The sequence below is a fragment of the Marmota flaviventris genome, chromosome 2, assembly GCF_047511675.1.
Source record: "Marmota flaviventris isolate mMarFla1 chromosome 2, mMarFla1.hap1, whole genome shotgun sequence".
Lineage (NCBI taxonomy): Eukaryota > Metazoa > Chordata > Mammalia > Rodentia > Sciuridae > Marmota > Marmota flaviventris.
The window spans coordinates 216,618-236,288 of record NC_092499.1 but is presented as its reverse complement, the minus strand read 5'-3'; the positions used below and the strand labels follow the sequence as shown (position 1 = coordinate 236,288).

The 19,671-nt window shown below is 51.7% G+C and overlaps 1 pseudogene; it reads right to left on the bottom strand.

Moving 5' to 3' along the window:
• Positions 1–7,855: 7,855 nt before the first annotated feature.
• LOC114082507 (serine/threonine-protein kinase Sgk1-like) lies at positions 7,856–18,589 on the bottom strand (annotated as a pseudogene).
• Positions 18,590–19,671: the final 1,082 nt, after the last annotated feature.

Sequence of the window (19,671 nt, the reverse complement as noted above, 5' to 3'; positions counted from 1 at the left end):
GTTTTAGAAGAGCAATGTGGATATGCAGTTTCTGTTGTGATTGACACATGGTGATGCTCCTTGTCCCCAGGTGTCCTGACCCAGATGGAAGTCCTAGATCCAGGACCTGGATGAATAAAGGCATTGCACATGTGCCCCTCACCTGTGCTGTCTCTGGATCCTCATTACACATCTATGTGTGAGCTGGATCCACCAGGCTCCAGGGAACGGCCTGGAGTGGGTTAGAAGGATGGATGTTGGCTGAAGCAGACACCATTAACCTGGCCTTGAGTCCCTTACTGGTCATCAGTGCTCCCTGATGGTCCTGAGCTTATGCTGACAGAGCAGAGCAAAGGCCCTCAGGAGGCCATCCCCTGTGTCCTCCCTCTGCATGGCTGTGCACTCCTGCAGGGAACACCCCCTTTGTGTGGTGCTTTTTCTTAGGTGTCTTTGCCAATTGCAGCTGCTGGGGTTGGGACCTGCACTGGTATACAGTCAGCCTCACAAGGGACACTTCCAAGAGCCAGGTTCCATTAAGCACTCAACAGGGTGAAACCTGAGGATATGGCTCTGTATTCCAGGGGGAGACACCCAGTGAGGGAACTCAGTGTGAGCAGTCACTCACCTGCCTGCAGGGGGAACTGAGGACCAGCAGGGGCATTGAGGACCAGCAGGGGCACTGAGGAGCAGCAGGGAGCTGAGGACCAGCAGGGGGTGCTGAGGACCAGCAGGGGAATCTCAGAATCAGTAGGACACTTGGGGAGTTCAGGACAAGGAGGGGAAGCTCAGGTCCAGCTGGAGGCTCAGGACCACCAGGGGGCTCCAGACCAGTAGAAACCTCAGGAGCACCTGCCACCTCAGGGCCATCAAGGGGCGCTCTGGTCCAGGAGAAAGTCAAGAAACATCCAGAGGAGTGTTTGTATTAAGAGGCTAATCCTGTCATTTTAGATTGTAAACACCAGCTGCACATCCTGGGGAGGCAGGAGCAGAGGTCCAGGTGCCTGAGCATGGCCTGTTGGTCAGCTCAGGACACGTGGTCCACCCATCACCCCACACTCTCCCTCTTGGGAGGAGAGCCCTCCTGATCCCTCCTGCTGGCTCTGCTGGGTCTGCAGGGTGAGCGTGCTGCCCACAGCCACCCTCTGGGTGAGGACAGACAAGTGCTCCTGTGTCAGCCATGGCCATGTTCCTCTTGTCTCAGCCCCTCCATGAACACCCAGTGTTCTTAGCATCAAAGGCAGACATTCTCTCTAGGATGGACAGGAGGCCACCCCGCTGTGTGTTCATCCTGCTATTTGCTAAATCGTGTATTTAGGTCAGGGTGAGCTCCATAGAGCTCATTTGTATCTTGTTCTGTTCTGCAGGTTGTGGTCAATTTTCAAGCTTTATTCTGTGGTCCACCTTCCAGCAAGGTCTGCCATCTCTTCATGTGTCCCTGCCCTGGTCAGGGTGCTGAGTCATGCAGGCCAGATTACAACCTCCAGGAAGGTGACCAAGTATTGGTTGTCCTGTGTGCGTATGGCATCCCATGACCACAGAATGGCAGTGATCAAGAATACGAGTAATAACAGGAGCTGGAGGAAACCTGGGGAGAGGACCCTCACACCTTGTTGGTGGACAGCAGATGAGAACCACCCTGAGGAGAGCAGGTGGAGACCCTCAGAACAACAGGGAGGAAGCCACCGTGGGACCCAGCTCTCCTGCTGCTTGGTATTTACCCCAAAGACCCAAGTCAGCACAGTGCAGGGACACGGCCACTGCAGGGTTTATACAGTGCAATTCCCAAGACCAGGTTATGCAACCAGCCCAGGGGCCCTTCACTAGTGGATGGATAAAGGAAATGTGGGTCATGTGCCAACACTGCAGCTCTGCTCAGCCAATAGGAGGAGTGAGATGATGGTGAGTGGACGGAGCTGGAGGACATCAGGGAAGAGGAATGAGAGAGGCTCAGGGAGTCAGGTGAGTGTTGGCTGTCCTCTGTGGGCGCTGCCAAAAAAAGGGAGATAAAGGAAGGGGAACCCCAAGAGCATAGAAGAGGTCATTGGGGATCAGGAAGTGACTAAGGGTGAGGGAGGAGGCACACGAGAAGGGAGGGGCCAGGAGTGAGCTGAGCAGATATTATTGGTCAATTCTGCCCACGTGGGAGTCCTGCACCTGTGGGAGTGAACCACTGTGAGTTTCACACACACACAGACACACACACACACACACACACACACACACACACACACAAATAGTGTAAATTTAATGAAAATTAGAAACTCATGGAAGAAAGGTCAGTTAAATAATGGGGAGAAGGAGGAAAATTTAAAAGGAGGTGATGTGAGAGCAACAGAGGTTTTATAGACAATGAATATGTGTGACTATGTCAAAATGAAAACCTATAATAAATATATGTAAGATGCACTATTTCAAAAGAAAAAGAACATGACAAAAACAGAATGAGTATCTTCAGACACATCAGAGATATATAGAGACCACAAGGCCACAGAGATCCCCTGGGAAGCTGGTACATGGACCGGCCTCCAGATGGAGGAAACCTGTCCCAACTCACATCTGCAGCTGCTTCTGGGAAGACCTGACTCCTGTGTGCAGAGCGCCCCCTGCTGGCCCTGGGCACCCTGCAGGAGGTTTGTGTCTGGGCTCACACTGAGGTCCCCTCACTGTGTCTCTGGCACAGTAATAGGTGGCTGTGTCCTCGGTGGTCAGGGAGCTCAGCTGCAGGGAGAACTGGTTCTTGGACGTGTCTCTGGAGATGGACACTCGGCTCTTGAGGGATGGGTTGTAGTTAGTGCTACCACTATAACTTATGTACCCTATGTACTCCAGCCCCTTCCCGGGGAGTGACAGATCCAGCTCCAGTCATAACCACTGGTTGTGATGGAGTAACCAGAGACAGAACAGGTGAGGGACAGGGTCTGTGAGGGCTTCACCAGGCCAGGTCCTGACTCCTTGAGCTGCACCTGGCACAGGACACCTGGGGACAAGGACAGTCACACCCTGTTAGTCACCTGTAGTCACAACCTCCCCATGGACCCAGGTCTGACACTGGGGACACTCACCTTGGGGAGCTGTGACCAGGCACAGGACAAGACCCAGTAGCCTCATCTTCTAGACCACACCTGCCTTCCCAGAGACCTCAGCCCTGTCTGAGCAGAGAGCTGGGAGCTCCCACAGCCCAGAGGGCCTTTGAACCCAGAGCAGGAGGAGGGATTTGCATGTGGGTGAGGCTCTTCTGATATCTGGAGAGGCTGGGGTCAGGCTTCCCAGATCCTCTGTGCTCCTGAGATGTGTCCCTATCTTGAACTCAGGTGGAGCTTTACCTGTGAGAGGAGAACAGGTGGTTTCAGGGGTGCTGGAAGGCTGTCAGAGGAGGAGCCCACCCTCCTGAGCCCAGCCCCTTCCTCAGGACCCTGCTCCCTTCCTGGTGCCCAGTCTCACTCACCACACCCTCTCAGGCTCTGGGTGCTGAGTGCTCAGTTCTGAGTCCAATACACTGCTTTTTCTCCCACTGCCTGCTACTGTGACATGATCCTTCTGTTCCTGGAGAACTTGTGACACTGTCATGTTGGTTGTGTGACATAGGTACAGCCTTCCTCATCTTCTAAATGTCCTGTAATCCAGGACACATCAGCACCAGCAGGGAGACTGGATGCAACTAATGATGGAGAGCATTTGGGAAGAGGAGGAGACAGACTGTCTAAGTGGCTGTCCCCAGAGGAGCTTTGCACCTGACATGTGACTTCCTCTCTATGTCCAGCTCCCTCTTCATCTGCAGAGGTTTCCCTGAATTCCAAAGGATCAGCTCAGTGCAGGTCCCAGGTGAGGAGAGCCATTAGTGAGGGAAGCCACCCTTGATGAACCTCCTTAAGTCCTGATGCTCCAGGTTCTGAACAGTTATTGCATTCAGTCGGGCAGGGTAGTGCCAGGTCCAGTAACTTGGGTGCTCCCCCAGCTGGGATACCAGGGTGTGGCTCCAGGAGTAGGTGTCACCTGCTGGGGTTGAGTCACAGTCACCTGTTCCTTTGTAATCCTGCCCCTTCTGCCTTTTTCAGATAGAAAATTCTAAGACACAGCATCACCCAAAATAAAAGCCCACTTCTGAACGTGCCCCCTCTCTCCTGTCAGCCTCTCTGACCTTCTCGTGTCCCCCTTTTGGGGAGCCTGAGGCTGGGAGATGTAGAATGCCATCATGAAGCTTATAAAAGGTATTCTGTGTCTGTGTGGTACTTTGTGTCACCCCAAATTCACACAGTGACTTCAGTTCAGCTGCCTGTGCTGGACGGAGGTGGCAGTGTAGAGCAGCCCAGGCCCAGGATGCTGCTGTCTGAACCCTCAGCAGTGACACCACCTGCCTGTCAGATTCCAGCCCCATCCTCCCCACACGTCTCACTTGGAAATGCGTCTGCAGACCCAGGGGCCAGCCCTGCTCTGGTCCCAGGAGCAGTGCCCATTCTCCATCATCATCAGGAGGGAGGGTGGAGGGAATGTTGGGGACACTCCTGCCCCAGGGAAGTTGGGGTTCACAGCTGAGCAGTCAAAATGCTGCCAACAAAACCGAGGGTCCCTCTCAGCAGTGGGCTTAGGAGAAGACCCCGCTCTTTGGAGTAAGGGAACGTCTGACCAGCCGCAGTGTCCAGTCCTTGCCTTATCTCTGCACATCTCCATGGCACCTGTGGGGTCCTTTCCTGAGCAGCATGAGCCATGCTCCTGGTGCCCAGCCCGATCCTGGGCAGAGCTCAGTGTGCTGCCTGAGGAGGGTCCTCCTGCAGGTGGGCACCCACCTGGGGCCTGTCCTCTCCTGAGCCCCAGGTGCTGCCCTCTGTTGGCTCTCCTGTGAGGTCAGGGGCCATTAAGGGAAACCAGACCTCATGTGCTCAGTGCAGAGACTGAGCCAGGGCCCCGAGGTGCTGTGTCTGTTCCCCTCATCAGTTCCCGCAGCGCCCCACAACCCAGGCCCCACCTCAGTGCTTCCTGGTTGTATTACTAGGACACTGTGAGTCATGACCTTAAGGGGCATGTCAGAGCCCTGTGGAGGGGTGGCCTGGACAGCTCCTTAGCCCAGGCCCTCTGTGCCCACACTGTCTCCACAGCAGCAGGGACACTTCAGTGCTCCACTTGACAGGTGGGAGAAGCCCATCATGCTAATGGACCTCATGTGCCTCCTTCTGTCAACTATTAACTCCACAATCTTATGAAGCTCAATCTTCTGACCTGAGGTCATGGCCGGGTTCTCTGAGTTAACGCATTCACCATGCTCCAAAGGGAACACTGCAAACAAGGAGGGCACTAAACCTCTGGGTCTCAGTGTCTGCTGCCATCTCTATTTAAATGTAATTCTAATAAAGCCCACAGAGGGCAGAGCAGGGCCCCTGGAGACCCTTCACCTAGGATGAAGGTTCCCAATGGGCACCCGTGGTGGAAAGGCTGATCCAGGTATTAGCAGGTGCTGCAGCTCTGACTTCCACCATTCCATGGTGAGAAATCAAAGCCTGCTCTCGCCGCACTGCTGCAGGTGCACAGTAGGTGGTGACTCACCAAACCCTCCTGCTGAGCAGCTGTCTTGGAAGTTCTCCTCCTGCTCATCAGAAGTGAGCCCCACTCTGACCAGCCTCTCCCAGGGCTACTGCCCCAGGCCCTGCTAGCCTCCTTCTCCTCTGTGCACCTCTGGGAAACTTTAGATCAGAGCTGTAAGTGAGGCAGTTGTTCCTGTCTTTCTGTGCCTGGCTTATGTCAATGAGTGCAGTGTCCTCGGGTCACCGTGTTGTCCCAAATGAGAGCCCTCCATTGTTCCTGTCTGAGTAGTATTCCATGATTACTCAGCTCCCCTGCTCCTGCTGAGGGCACAGGTGGGTGCTGTATCCTGCTGTGGTGAAGAGTGGTGCCCTCAGCATGGGGTGGAAGTTGAGATTGCTCCTCCCAATGATGGAACCAGGTGGCAGAGCTGAGGCCCTTGTCCATCACATCGTGGACCAGTGAGTACTAAGGTTTCTCAAGCACAGCTCAGGTGCTCACCTTGCTGAGAGTCGGGGTCAGAGCAAGCCCTGGGATGACATAGCAGAGAGGAGCGTCAGGGCCTCAGGAGGACAGAGCTGCCTGCTCTGTGCACACTCCCATCCCTCCACTCTCTGATGTGGCCTGTCCACCTGACTAGTGCATCCACAGATGTGTGCAGGAGAGGACGCGTCCTGAGCTGTCCACCCAGGCACCAGGAAAGTGTCCTTCAGAGAAAACCACTGAGCTGTCCATCAGCAGGATGGGGACACATGAGTGCTGAGAGAGATCAATAAACTTCTGTATGTATTTCATGGTAAAATGAAGGGAAGAAAGATGGTTTCTGCCTCTTGTGTGAGTGTAACACCCACAACACTGTGCAGTCCAACCTCGTTATATGGGGACTTCCAATCCTCAAGGCCACTGCAGACATTCTGTTACTGGGTGCTAACCTGCTGCTCCCAGGGACACACAGGCCTGGTTCCTGCTGGCCTCTGGTCACAGGTTCATCCCTGAAATCACACCTTGGGTCATAGGGGTCCTTGTAAACTAGTCAGTTCCATGTAAACTCACAACCTGCTCCATCTCCTACCACCTCCTATGCAGCACTTGCAAGAAATTAGAGAAAATCCTGCCACATTCTTCCTGTCCCCAGAAGGTGCTGAACCCCCATGCTCAGGCTTTGCACCTGCCTCACCTTCTGGCATGTGTGAGACCAGCAGCTCCATCCAGGGAAGGTTTCTCATCTCCTCACCCTGAGCAGCCTGGCCGTGCACACTTCAGCCTCAACTCCAAGAGACACCATTGGTTGCACTTCTGTATTTTCACTGGAGGAATCCAATAATCTGGTCAGTCCAGATGTCACCAGGGTCACATGCCCAGTTAGGGTCAGTGACCAGTTCCCAGAGCACCCTCAGGCTCAGATCAGCTGATTTCTCTGCCTCTTTCTGTAACATCAAATTTGTGATTCATTCACCCTGAGCTCATGGACAGCACTGCAATACCAGAGAATCACTTTTACTCACATACTTACTCTCTTAGAATGTTCCCACCTTCTAACACTGAGGAAGGACAAAGGGCACTATACCAACATCCCTGGATCTAATGTAAGTGCCAACATGGCAACATAGAAAAATGTGGAATTCCTACACTAAATTGTCCCTGAAGGGCAGGAAGAAAGCTGAGAGAGGAGTGGGTGACCTCAGCTCACTGTGCACACTCCGGGCCTCAAGCCTCCCCAGGGTGTGTGTGCCAAGAGCATCAGCAAGTTCACCCATCATTCATATGTGAGCTATGGAGTCAGTATTACATTCTCCTCACCACACTGAGCCAGAATGGAAATTTCAAATCCCGAATCTGTGGCATCAGGAACTACTGCACCCAGGGTTGGGCAGGAGACAGACTGCAGCTGGTCTGGGTGCATGGACCATGGGGAGGACAAGCCCTCCCTCAGAGGAGGAGGGGCACCTTCCCACCAGGCCTGGAGAAGCAGGGTAAGTAACAGACCTCAGCCCAGCAGACATTGACCTCAGGGGAGCTGGGCTGTGCTTACCAGGAGAAAGCCCAGGGTCCCTGGCTGGAGAGGGCCTGCAACCCCCATGCAGTACTTGACCTTCCCAGCAGAGGTGCCAGAGCTGGGAGGGGCTGGAGTTGAAGGGACTCAATGGCAGGCGTGGACACCCTCCAGGGCACCTCTGCTCACCACACTTCACTTCAGAATCCCCTCCACTCTCCCCTTCTTATTATTTCTCCTGCACAGGAGGACGTGCTTTTGAGTGTCCAAGACTGGACAGCCACTTAGGTGCACTCTTCACTGGGTCCTCGGAGCCCAGCCCCAGCCCCTTTCTGGGAGTAGGAGAGACACTGGGTCCTGGCTGGAGGTCTATGTGTGGATAAGATCAACGGGCACTTCCATCTGAATGGACAGACTGACCTGTGGGAGACAGAGTGTGATGGACAGGGCTGGGGACTGGGTCTCAGGAGGATTGGAGGGAGTGATGTCCCAGCACTCTGCCCCAAAGCACAGCACAGGGACAGGGACTCCCAGAAGGAGGGGGTTCAAGCCATATCTCTACACAGGACACAGGTGCAGGTGGTGGTCAGTTGTCCTTGCAGACCCACAGTCTCACCTGGTGCAGCAGAGCCACTGTGAAGGAGAAAGGCAGTTCCCCACCCTCCAGGACAGGTGGTCAGACAAGGGGATCCAGCTGTGTGTGGACCCAACTCAGAAGATGAGTGGCACTAAATAGAGAAGATAAATAAATAAATACCAGAAAACTAGGAGAGAAGAGGGAGGGGTGGGGGAGGGGAGGGTGGAGGAAGGAGGAAGCACTGGGGAAAGAGTGCAGCCACCATGTCCCACCTGCTGTGACCATGTCAGAGGAGCCCCACTGTCCTGTGTGACCATTGGCACTGGGAGTCCTCAGGAAGAGACCCAGGGAGTGTCAAGAAAAACCAATGTATCACAACAGCAGTAGGAGTGTGTGGGGCTGGGTTGAGGCCCAGTGCAGAGCCCTTGTGGGAGGCCTGGTCTGATCCTCAGCACCCGGGAAACAAACCATTCAAATAAGGCATTGTGCCCACCTACAGCTGAAAGTGTATTAAAATGAAAGTAAAACACCAGTGTGCTGACTGATGGTGTCAGTGCTGAAATCAAAGGGGACTGATGGTTTCATGTCTTCCCACAGCTGCTGTGCCTCGAATTTCAAAGGACAGACATACAAGTCTCTCTGTCACAAAAACCTCACTGCAAGTCAATCTGAATCTCTGAGAGGAAAATTGTGCATCATCTGATTGGCATTTGCTAATCGGGCGTCCTGTGGTGTGTGGATAAGATCCATGGGCACTTACATCTGAAGGGACAGACTGACCCATTTTACAGGTGACATTCTAAACAATGAAAACACCAGTGGCTTCAACTACTGGGGTATTGGCCCATAAAAAACCCTTTCTAAAAAGAAATATTTGTAGCAGCAATGCTTTCTTTTAAGCATCTGGATGCAAGTCATTGCAAGAGCATTTCAATAAATCTTAGTTATAACAACATCTTACAAAAAAAGTCTACACATGAATTTGTCTTCCAAATATGGAAGAAGCAAGCAACGTCCCACACTGTAGTGTTCTGCAAGTGTCACATTGATGCTTATAACAAAATCCATCTGTGATCAGGCGTGCCACACTTGTACCACCGTTTACATAGTATAGCCACAAGGAAAGATGAAGACAGAAGCACTCTGCAATAGGAAAAGCTTTGGAGCTGACACGATCTCAGCAGAAAAGGCACATTCCAGAATGTTCCTCATCACAGCCCAGACAGGCCCACGGAAGATCCTTCTTAGATCGGCATCCTCCTCCTAACCAGCTCGCTGCACCTGTCTCAGCAGCACGCTGATGCTCATCCAGAGATAGCACCACGTAGGGGGGAAGAATAAAGACGAAAACCTCAGGAGCTCACTGAGAGGAGGGTGTGCTCTTTGAAAAGCTCCAGCAAACAGTGTGCAACAGGATTGCCACGCTCCAGAGAGGTGCAAATGCTCCTTCAAGATGTCCTGGCAGCTGGCAGCTCTGCCAAAGGCTAACTAAACCTTTTAGAACACCCAAGGGATCCTCCAAAGCCACCCGAGACTGTCCAGAGGAAAGGGCCCAAGGGAGGGGTGTGGGGAAAGCCCAGGAATGCCTGGCAGCCTCCCTCACGCTGGCTGTCATGAGGATGCTGTCGGGACCTGCCGATGGGCTCGGGACAGGCTCTCCAGTAAACTCAGGATGGAAATGCCGCAGGTCGCTGGGCCCACTCACATTGGGTTAAAAGGGGGCGTTATCTTCTTATTGATGAGATCATCCCAGTTAATCAGAGAGAAGAAGACGTGATTCTTCATCTCCATAAGTTCGTCCTTGGCACCGAGCCTCCTTGTCCTGTCCTTCTGCAGGAGGCCACGCAGAATGCACAACTTGTGATGTGGTTTCTACTGGAGGGGCTTGTTCAGGATGTTATGGTACATCTCGGCTGTGAAAAGGGGGCAGGCCATACAGCATCTGCTATCAAACAGCCCCCAGGCACCACCAATCCACCATCCTGTCATAAGGCTGCTTATGAAGTACTTCAGGTGCAAGATACGGAGGTGTGCCACAGAATGTGGATGTCGTGCCACTGTGTTCAGTGTTTTCCTAGAAGAGGCCAAAACCAGTAAGGACAATGTGTCCCTGTGAATCTAGCAACATATTCTCTGATTTTAAGCCTCAATGTTCAGAGAGTGCAGGTAACCCAAGGCACTGGCTGTTTCAGCAGCATAGGAGAGAGCCCGCGGTTCTAGGAAGCAGCGCTCCCCCTGGAGATGGTAGAACAGCTCCCCTCCTTTAATGTAGTCTAGGACAAAGTACAGATTGTTGGCAGTCTGGAAAGAGAAGTGAAGGCCCACCAGGAAAGGCTGTTTCACATTCTTCAGTAGAACATTCCGCTCCGACATAATATGCTTCTCCTCCTTCTTTTTCAGGATTGCTTTCTTCTGCAAAACTTTGACTGCATAAATGCTTCTTCTGCATTATTTCTTGCTAGAAGAACCTTTCCAAAACTGCCCTTCCCAATTACTTTCAAGAAGTGAAAATCGGATGGTTTAGCATGAGGACCGCATGGTGGACCAAGGTATATTTGCTGAGAAGCACTTGGAGGAGAAGGGTGAGCATTCACAAGCTCGGGCTCCTGAGGTTGGGAGATTTCAAAAAGGACTGATCTTCAGGGTGTTTGCACGCTAGAAGTTACTGGCAATCTTCTGAATAAAGTCATTCAGGCCCATCCTCCTCTGTCTCATGAAAGCAATGAGAATCACTACCATTCCCCTCATTCTGGAGTAAGTGAGGCTGCCTCTAGCAGCCTTGGCTTTCACTGTCATCGCCATCAAAAGAGCACAGAGAACCTAGGCTGATGGGAGACCAGCTTGGCCAACATCCATTGACTGTTAAGAGAGCAACCTACTCAGTGGAACTGAAAAGGAATCAGGTACAGGGCAAAAGCAGTAAGAATCCTTTCAATGACATAATAAAGAACAATTTACAGATGTTCAGAAGGAGATGCACACCCAGGGCTGCTGAGGAGACACCAGGAGAAGAGGAGCCAGCAGTGAGCAGCCCTTGAAAAGGAGGCTGCAAGCTGCATGACAAGCTCACTGAGAGTGAGGCCAGGGGGCTGTGTCCAGCTGGGATGTGTTCTGGGCCTGCCCAGAGCCCTCCCCCCTCTCCCCCACATTGACCCCTGAGGACGGAATTGGAGCAGGGGGTTTAATGTCAGTCCTGCTGGGCTTCAGTCCCCTTCAAAATCTCAGTCTTTTTCCTTTTGAAATGGGAATATTCACTCCTGCCCTAGAACATAGGAGTGTGTGACCCCTCTTTGATTTTCTGGCACAGAGTCAAGTTTTCCCTGAATCTTTTGGAGTTCTTGCACTGGACTTCTGAGCTCAGCTGAAGCATTTATGCCTTTAGGGTCTCAAGGATGAGGACTGAATGTGTTCTGCATTATGAGATGGACGTGAAAGGTTTGTGTCCAGGGATAGAATGATTAGTGTGCATAATTGTCCCCCCCAAATTCCATGTGCTAAGGATGTTCTGAGCTCCTTAGGTAGTGGGGGATCCCTTATTACACATGGACTAGGGGAATTTATACCAATCACCATGGACATTCCATGCAAGGGGATTGTCAGACCCCATCTCTTCCTCCCTCCCCTTTGATTCCTAGCAACATGGAGAGTGATTTCCCCACAGGGGGCTCTCTGCATTGCCCCTGGCACATCCAGGAGAGGTGTAAATGCAAAGGACTCATCTGAGCATAGACTGGAGCCTTAATGTCTTCATCCATAATAAAGATCCTGTTTATGTGCTGATGGTCTCAGGTACCTGCTTCAGGGATGCAAAGCTGAGGAGCAGAGTTTTAGGTACTATGTTAGGAGAAGAGGCTGGGCCTGAAGGACAAACTGCAGGTGGTGGCCCATGTCAGACCCCCTCAGTGAGCTTCCCCTGGGGTCCAGCTGGGCCCAGGTCCCTCAGGAGAGCACTGCTGAGCAGAGGACCTTCTGTCTTTATGTTGTGGAGCTTCTCACCTGGGCCTGTCTGGAGAGCCAGGGCCAGTTCAGGTCCTGTCACCAGAGTGAGTGTGAGGCCCAGGTGAGGGCCTGTGGCCATGGAGCTGGGAACTCCCAGGGCTCTGGGGTCCCTACAGGTCAGGTGTCCCTGGTGGGTTTTCTTGCTGACATGTGATCCTCCATGGGATTTCCATTTCCCCTGTCCTTTCCACAGTGGAGGGCTGCGGGCTCTTTCTTCTTATGACACACAGGTGGCTGCCATCTGCAGGATGTCCTGTGAGCCTGGGGTCTCCCTGGTCCACAGTAAGTGCCCAGGAGGGCAGCTCCCAGGCCTGAGTGAAGGTCACCCTTGGAGGAGAGGTGCAGTCCACTCTGCCCTCCCACAGCTCCCCCCAGCTCCAGGCCCTGCCCCCACCAGCACCTCTCTGTCAGGTTTTCCTGGTGCTCTGAGCAATCCCACCCTGGGAGGAATCTCATGGGTGTGGGTTTGGACTGTCCTGGGGGCAGATGAAGGAGAGCTTCTGCTCAGGAGCTGCAGTGTCCTCTTGGGCACTCTCCCCAGCATGTGCAGGTGTGACCCTCTTCTGCTGCTCAGTGGTGAGGCCCTACCCCTGCCCTGCACGGGATGTTGGTGTGTGATGCAGATGTTTCCAGAGTCTGACGTCTTCACAGCCACGTGGGGTGAGGTGGTTTCCAACTTGGTGGACCACAGGGATTCTCTCTTCTCCTGACCAGAAGGTCCCTTTTGATGACCTCTGCCTGCTGGTAATAATTTCCTGGTGTCACAATCCACATACACACCTTGATGTCCCTGGTCCCTCCTCATGCTGACCTGGTCACTCTCTAAACACAGCCCACTGTGGAATGGCAGGAAGTTCTCCTAAAGTTGTGGGTAATTCTGTTTTCATGCTTAAATTTCAACCTAGAGATTCTCATAATGTGTTTTCACATTCCTGCTTTAGTAACTTTTTGATAATTAGCTAGTGTTTCAGTTTCTGTTTAATTAAGTTCTTTATAACTTGCTAATGTGGCTCGTTAGATGGGCATCTGACATGGAGCACACACATTCTGCTTCAGCTCTCAGGTGTCCCCTTCTCTGAGCACCCACTTCTCTCCTGGCCATGAGCCCCATCAGGACCAGATCCCAGGGATCCCTGGAGTTGGGTTTGCACAGTGCCTGCACCAAGCCTGCACAGCGGGGAGACCTTGGATCTGCCACCACCTCATGGGTTATGTCCTCAGTGCCCCTAGGGACACATGTCTCTTCTTCACTGCAGGAAGTGGTGTCAGTCCTGCCTTCTTGCATGGGCTCTGACCCCCAATGCCAGTGCAGCTCCTACACAGCAGTTAATGAAGGCACAGCTGGTGCTCAGTGGTGTTCTGCCACTGGGTGGGATTGGAGCCCCTGTAGCAGGTGACCTGTGCATCTGTGTGGCCAGGGGCCAGGCATACTGCATGCTGCCTACATGAAGCAGAGCACAACAGGGCACCTGCTTGTGCAGTCCAAGGGACGTGGCCAGAGAATTAGAGGAGGAACAGGATTCCATGGCTCTGAGGCTCTGGGTGGAGAGGGAGCCATGGAGGCTGGCAGGAAGGCACTTTCTCCACACTGTCCCCATAGGCAGAGGGTCAGGTCAGAGCTGAGGCCACCTGAGCCCTTGTGCAGGAAGCCCCAGGCTCTGCCTTTTCCACCCAGAGCAGTCATGGGGGCTGCGTCTGCAAGGTCCAGGCTGGACATAGTCATGGGGGCTGTGTATGCAGGGTCCAGGGTGGTCACAGTCATGGGGGCTGCGTCTGCAAGTTCCAGGGGATTCACAGTCATGGGGGTTGCGTTCTGCAGGGTCCAGGCTGGTCACAGTCATTGGGGCTGTGACTGCAGGGTCCAGGCTGGTCACAGTCATGGGGGATGCACCTGCAGGATCCAGGCTGGTCACAGTGAAGACCTCCTGGTTGTTGCAGGGGTCCTAGGAGATTGTGAGGCAGCTCCTCAGGGCTGGGTGGACCAAACACTGGCCAGCCACTGCAGGGCCTTCCCTGGGTGACACACCCAGCCCAGTCCCCTGTTAGTAGAGCCCAGTGAGGACCCAGAGAAGGAGCAGGTCAGCCTGTGGTCATGGTGGGTCCTCCAACCCAGGGCCAGATTCTTCCAGGGAGACTGGGGCAGGTGCTTCATCACCCAGGCCCTGACTCTTTCAGCTGCACCTGGGAGAGGACCCTGGGACAGAGAAGCAGAGTGAGTCTTGAACTCAGATGCAGCTGCCCCAGGTCTTCCTCCCTGAGTCCCTGAGACCTCACATCTGGGAGCCTCCAGCAAAAGGAAGGAGAAGCACAGAAGGTTTTGTGCTCAAGTTTTTCTGTCAGGTCTGTTCATGACAGTGACCTAAAGCTGACTCAGGATATGAGCAGACACCAGAGTCCTGAAGATCCAGGATCTGGATGTGGGGTCACAGGTCAGGGTCTCAGTCCTCTCTTGCCTGTAGCACAAACCCCCAGAGTGGGCAGATGCTAATGTCCTTGTTGGTCTCAGTCTCTGAGGTAGCAGGCTGAGCCCCTGGGGAGGTGATCTGTGTGCCAAGGACCAGCTCCCACTGCCCACAGTGCTCGGTGGCTGCAAGCTCCCAGGACAGAAGATGGTCATGGATTCCTGAGATGGCAAAGGCAATGTCAATGTCCTTCCCTCAAGGCCCTTGCTGTGGCCCTCATCCTATACAGGGGTGACAGCCATCCCAGGTACAGTCCGACCTTGGTGAGCACCTCTTAGTGGTACCAGGGGGGTTCAAGTGCCAGCACATGAAGGAGAAGAGGTCCCTGCTGTCAAGCCCTGTGGATTCCAGGAACACCCATCCCAATGTGCTAAGTGCTCCAATTCCTTCCCAGGGCCACAGGGTCTTCACTCACTCCAGCTCCAATTTTGGAGTCTGGGTCCACAGTTTCACCTAGCCCCCATGTAGGTCAGGTGTGGGTGTCCCCTGGGGTCATGCTCCTCAGGTTGGAGCTGGGAATCACACACATCATGTGCTGCAGACACCGTGCAGGACCTGGCACAGGGTTACACTCCATTACCACCATGGAGATTGGACCAGGCCATCCAATGGCAGCTGGACCAGCATCAACCTCAGGGCCCCAGAAGGCCCTGCTGATGTGACGCTGGCCACCCTTCCTCACTGGGCAGGTGCAGGGCGCAGACTCCAGCAGCCCCACCCTGTGCCTTTCTGAGGCAGCCAAGGGGGGTCCCTCCTGCCTGTGATGTCCTCCCTTCAGCTCCCGCAGCCTGGCTCTGTGTGCTGGTAGCTCTGCAGGCTGGAGCGTGGGGACGGGCTCCACACAGCTCCCCTCTGCACTCCTCCTGGGGACACTGCACTGTCCCTAGGGCCTCAGTTCTTTTGAGCATGACCTCGTGCAGGCCTCCTATAGGGAGTCCAATCTGCAGGACTGCTTGACCTGTGCTTGGAGATTTCTGGGTTTCCTTTGAGGACTCTGTCATGCTGCCATGCCCCACAGATCTTGAACTCTGTGCCTGTCAATGTGAGCAGCACAGGGACACTATCAGTATGCATGCACTGGCCCTCTGGAGGGACAGCCACTGAGGACCACACTGTCCCTGGACACACTGCTGTGACTACATAATAAAGCTTCTCATCTCTGGCAAGAAAAAGGCAATCACAAGGTCCTGTGGTAGGTGATAGTCTCCCATGGACAGTGGTCAGTGCCATGCACACTGTGCCCAGCCATACAGCCCTGTGAGGTGAACATCTGAGTCTGCCCGAGAACATCGACAAGTCATGAATTTTAGTACTGGAGGGGAAGCATTGCCTGTGGCCAGGACCAAGGAGACAAGCCCTAGGTCAGGTAGTAAGAGTGGGAAAGGAGTAATATTCCTGACAATATCCACTGGGCAGAGGTCAGATATTATGTACTGTGGACTGACCATCATGGGGATGGAGTAACTGTTCTGATATTATCCACTGGGGACAGTCAACCATCAGAATGGAGTAAATGGTCAGATATTATCCACAGGAACAGGTCCAGTATTAGGATGCAATAACAGGTCCCATGTTGTCCACTGGGGACAGTAAGCATGGGGATGTGGTGACATGTCTGATATTATCCTCTGTGGACGGGCCAGTGTTGGGATGGGGTAAGAGATCAGATATCATCCCCTGTGGGCAGGATTAGCATGTGGATGTAATGACATGTTAGATATTATCCACTGGGGATGAAGTAACTATGTGGGTGGGGTAACAGTTCCAATGGTGTCCCCTGAGGACCTGGCCAACATGGGATATAATATCATGTCAGATATTGTCCACTGGAGACAGGGTCTGCATGGGGATGGAGTGACTGGTCAGATTTTATCCCCTGGGGATAAGTTTTGGAAAGTCTTTAATAGCTTTTCAACTTTATTGTTTGAAATTTTTCTATTTAAATTTTTATATTCTTTTGCTTCACTTTCAGCAAGTTTCATTATGTTTAGAATTTTGTAAATCTCTGCAAGTTTTTCTAGTTTACTGGAGCATTATTTTATATTTTTTTAGTTATAGGTGGACACGTATCTTTATTTTATTTTATTTTTTTATGTGGTGTTGAGGATCGAACCCAGTGCCTCATGCATGCTAGGGGAGTGCGCTACTTCTGAGCCATAATCCCAGCTCTGGGAGGATATTTTTTAAAAATAGTTTGCAATAATTTTCTGGATTTCAGAAGAGCCTGAAGGCATATCTTCTGTTGTATCTAACTTTGTTAATTTTTAGCTTCTGTATTTTATTTTCTATAGTGTGCCAATGTTTTCTCCATCTTCTTTATGGTTTATAGGAACCATGTCCTTGTGTCTTTGGTAGTGTGCATTGTGTACACAGTCCCTACAATCTCCAGTCAGAGCAATCAGGCCAGAGAAGGAAATTAAAGGGTTACAGAGGAAAGACTGAAGTCTGAATATGCTGCCTGCAGGTGGTGTGATCCAATGTCTAGAAGAACCAATGTCTCCATCAGAACGCTTCTAGATCTGATAAAAAAAAAAAATCTTTAGCAATGTAGGTAAATACATCATGCGTCCATAAATAAACCACTTTCAAATACTTCTAAAACAGGTCTGCTGAGAAAGAAATCAAGAAAATGTTCCCATTCTAAATAACTTAAAAAGTAGTTGGAAAGAAATCAACCAAGGAGGTGAAAAATCTCTACAATGGAAACAGTGAGTAACAAGACAGGGAAAAACTGAAGACCTTAGAGGTGGAAAGAACTGCCATTTTCTGCTATTGTCAGAATGACTATTATCAAATGATTATTATCAAATTTGATTATTATCAAATTATCAAAAATGTCACAGAGATTCAATGAAATCTCCAATAAATACCAAATCCATTCTTCAAACAACCAGAAAAAAAGAATCCTGATATTTGTGTGGAGAAATTAAAAATCCAAAATAACCAAAGTAACTCTAAGTAGGAAGATTGAACCTGAAGTTGTGAAAATATCTGACCTCAAATGATTTGACAGAGCTGCAGTAACAAAACCAGCAGGCACTGACCCCAAAGCAGACATGAAGACCAATGGAATAGAAGGTACAGAGACAAGCCAACATAAGTGCAGTTATTTGGCACTTACAGAGTTTCCAAAATCTGTTTGGAGACTTGACAGTGTTTTCAACCAACAGAGCTGAGAAAATTGAATATCCCAATATGAAAAAGGATACAGTAGATCACTATCTTTCACCCTGCAAAAGTCTACTCAAAGTTGATCAGAAATTGAAGAATTAGACTAGGCACTCTGTAAGGGCTAGAATCAAATATTGCACCAACCCTCCTCTGTACTGACACAGACACTGACTTCCTCAACCAGGTCACTAAAGTGCAAGGATCAATATCAGGAATTAGTAAGTGGGACAGTATCAAATTAAAACCTTCAGCACAGCAATGGAATCCAGCCACAGTGTGAGGAGAGAGCCTCGGGAATGGGACATCATTGTCACCTGCTCCCCAGATAGGGCACAAATACACAGAATATAGAGAGAACCCCAAACTCTTAATGACCAGACCAGATAGCCCAATAAATAAATGGGAAAGACCTAAAGGGACATTTCTCAAGAGAGGAAATCTAAGTGGCCAACAAATATAGGAAAACTTTCTCAATAGTCCTAGAAATCAGGAAATGCAAATTGAAACTGCCTTGAGAATTCATCTCAGTCCAATCAGAAGGCGACCATCAAGAACACACATAATAGAGTTCCGGCAGAGATCGTGGTGAGAAACGGGAGTGCTGCCTGCTCCCCCGGGTCCTCTGGGCCCTGACCCCAGGCTGGCGGGTGCGCTGGGTGGCCGAGGACAGGACGCGGCCTCTCCTGCAGATCCCTGGCTCCTGCGGCGAGTGCCCACTGGCTGGCCCTGGCTGTGAAGGACCGGTGAGCCTGCCACCCAGATGGATGACCTGTGGCGGCGGCGACCTGTTGGCCCAGACGCCGAGGGCTGCCGCGTCTCCTGGCTCAATCGTGCTGTCCCAGCTGAAGCCGCCACCCGGGACGTGGCGCCTTTGGGTGGCGGCGGGCGTGGCATGGCGAGAAGAATGGCGGCCGCCTGAAGGCCGCAGAGGCCAGCAGGGCTGCAAGGTCCCAAGAAGGAGGATGGACGCCTGAAAGCTCGGCCACGCCTTGGACAGCGGAGCCGCACAGACCAGGGTCTCCGCGAGCGCTCAGGGCCGGCTCCTGAGACCGCACCATGTCTCAGCCAACAAACACCAGAACCGTCCTGGAAGGTGAGCGAAGCCTCAGAGATGACAATGGGTGGAAAGGTTGGCGGCCTTGGCGGTTGGTGTCCTTCTACCAAAGAGAGAAACGGTAGAGTCACAAGCCGCATCTACCCAGTGGGAAACGCCCACCACCCATTGGGGAGATTTCCTGGCCCTTTGAAAAAGGCCTGTGTATATGATATGAAAAAGCTGCTCTCAACTTGCCCCCCAGCCTTTTAAAACTTGTGCTGCATCTGGACATTCTGAATGTAAAGAGGATGCCTGATGTATGATGGAGTTAGAAAACAACGTCTTGTAAATGTCCGTTTGTTTGAAAAAATCAGAAATCCCTTCTGGAAGTGACTTTGAAATGGATTTGATAGGCCACCTCTAGGAGCGACTCTTGTCCACGTTTGTTCAGTGGGTTGTTGGACATGGAGAAGACTGACCGTGAGAAGGAGGTCCTGTGCCAGACTGGTTTTACATAAAAGCATTTTTCCTATAATGACCATTGTTCTGCATGTCCATTTTATTCCTCATTAGTGTATATATATTTGAAAATGCTAAATACTTTTTTAAAAAATATCTAGGTTTTCTAGATGTTCTAAAGTGCCTGATATATGTTAAAGGTAGAAGTGGTAAAATATATGACACATTTTGTAAATTTATTTTGTTAAAATTCTTATGAAATGATTTCTTTTTTTGGGGGGGTGCAATAGCCAAACCCCTGTTGAATAGTACAGTTGTGTGCTGGTCCTGGGGAGCACCGTGCCAGTGTGCTCACCGAGAGCCAAGAGTTGTCTAAGGGTTTTGTTTTACTTTGCTGTGTACATAGTGTATATAAAGGACCAATGAGTCCTCCTAATCTACATCTAGCCTTTCTAGATGTTAAAGAGGTTGCCAGTGTATG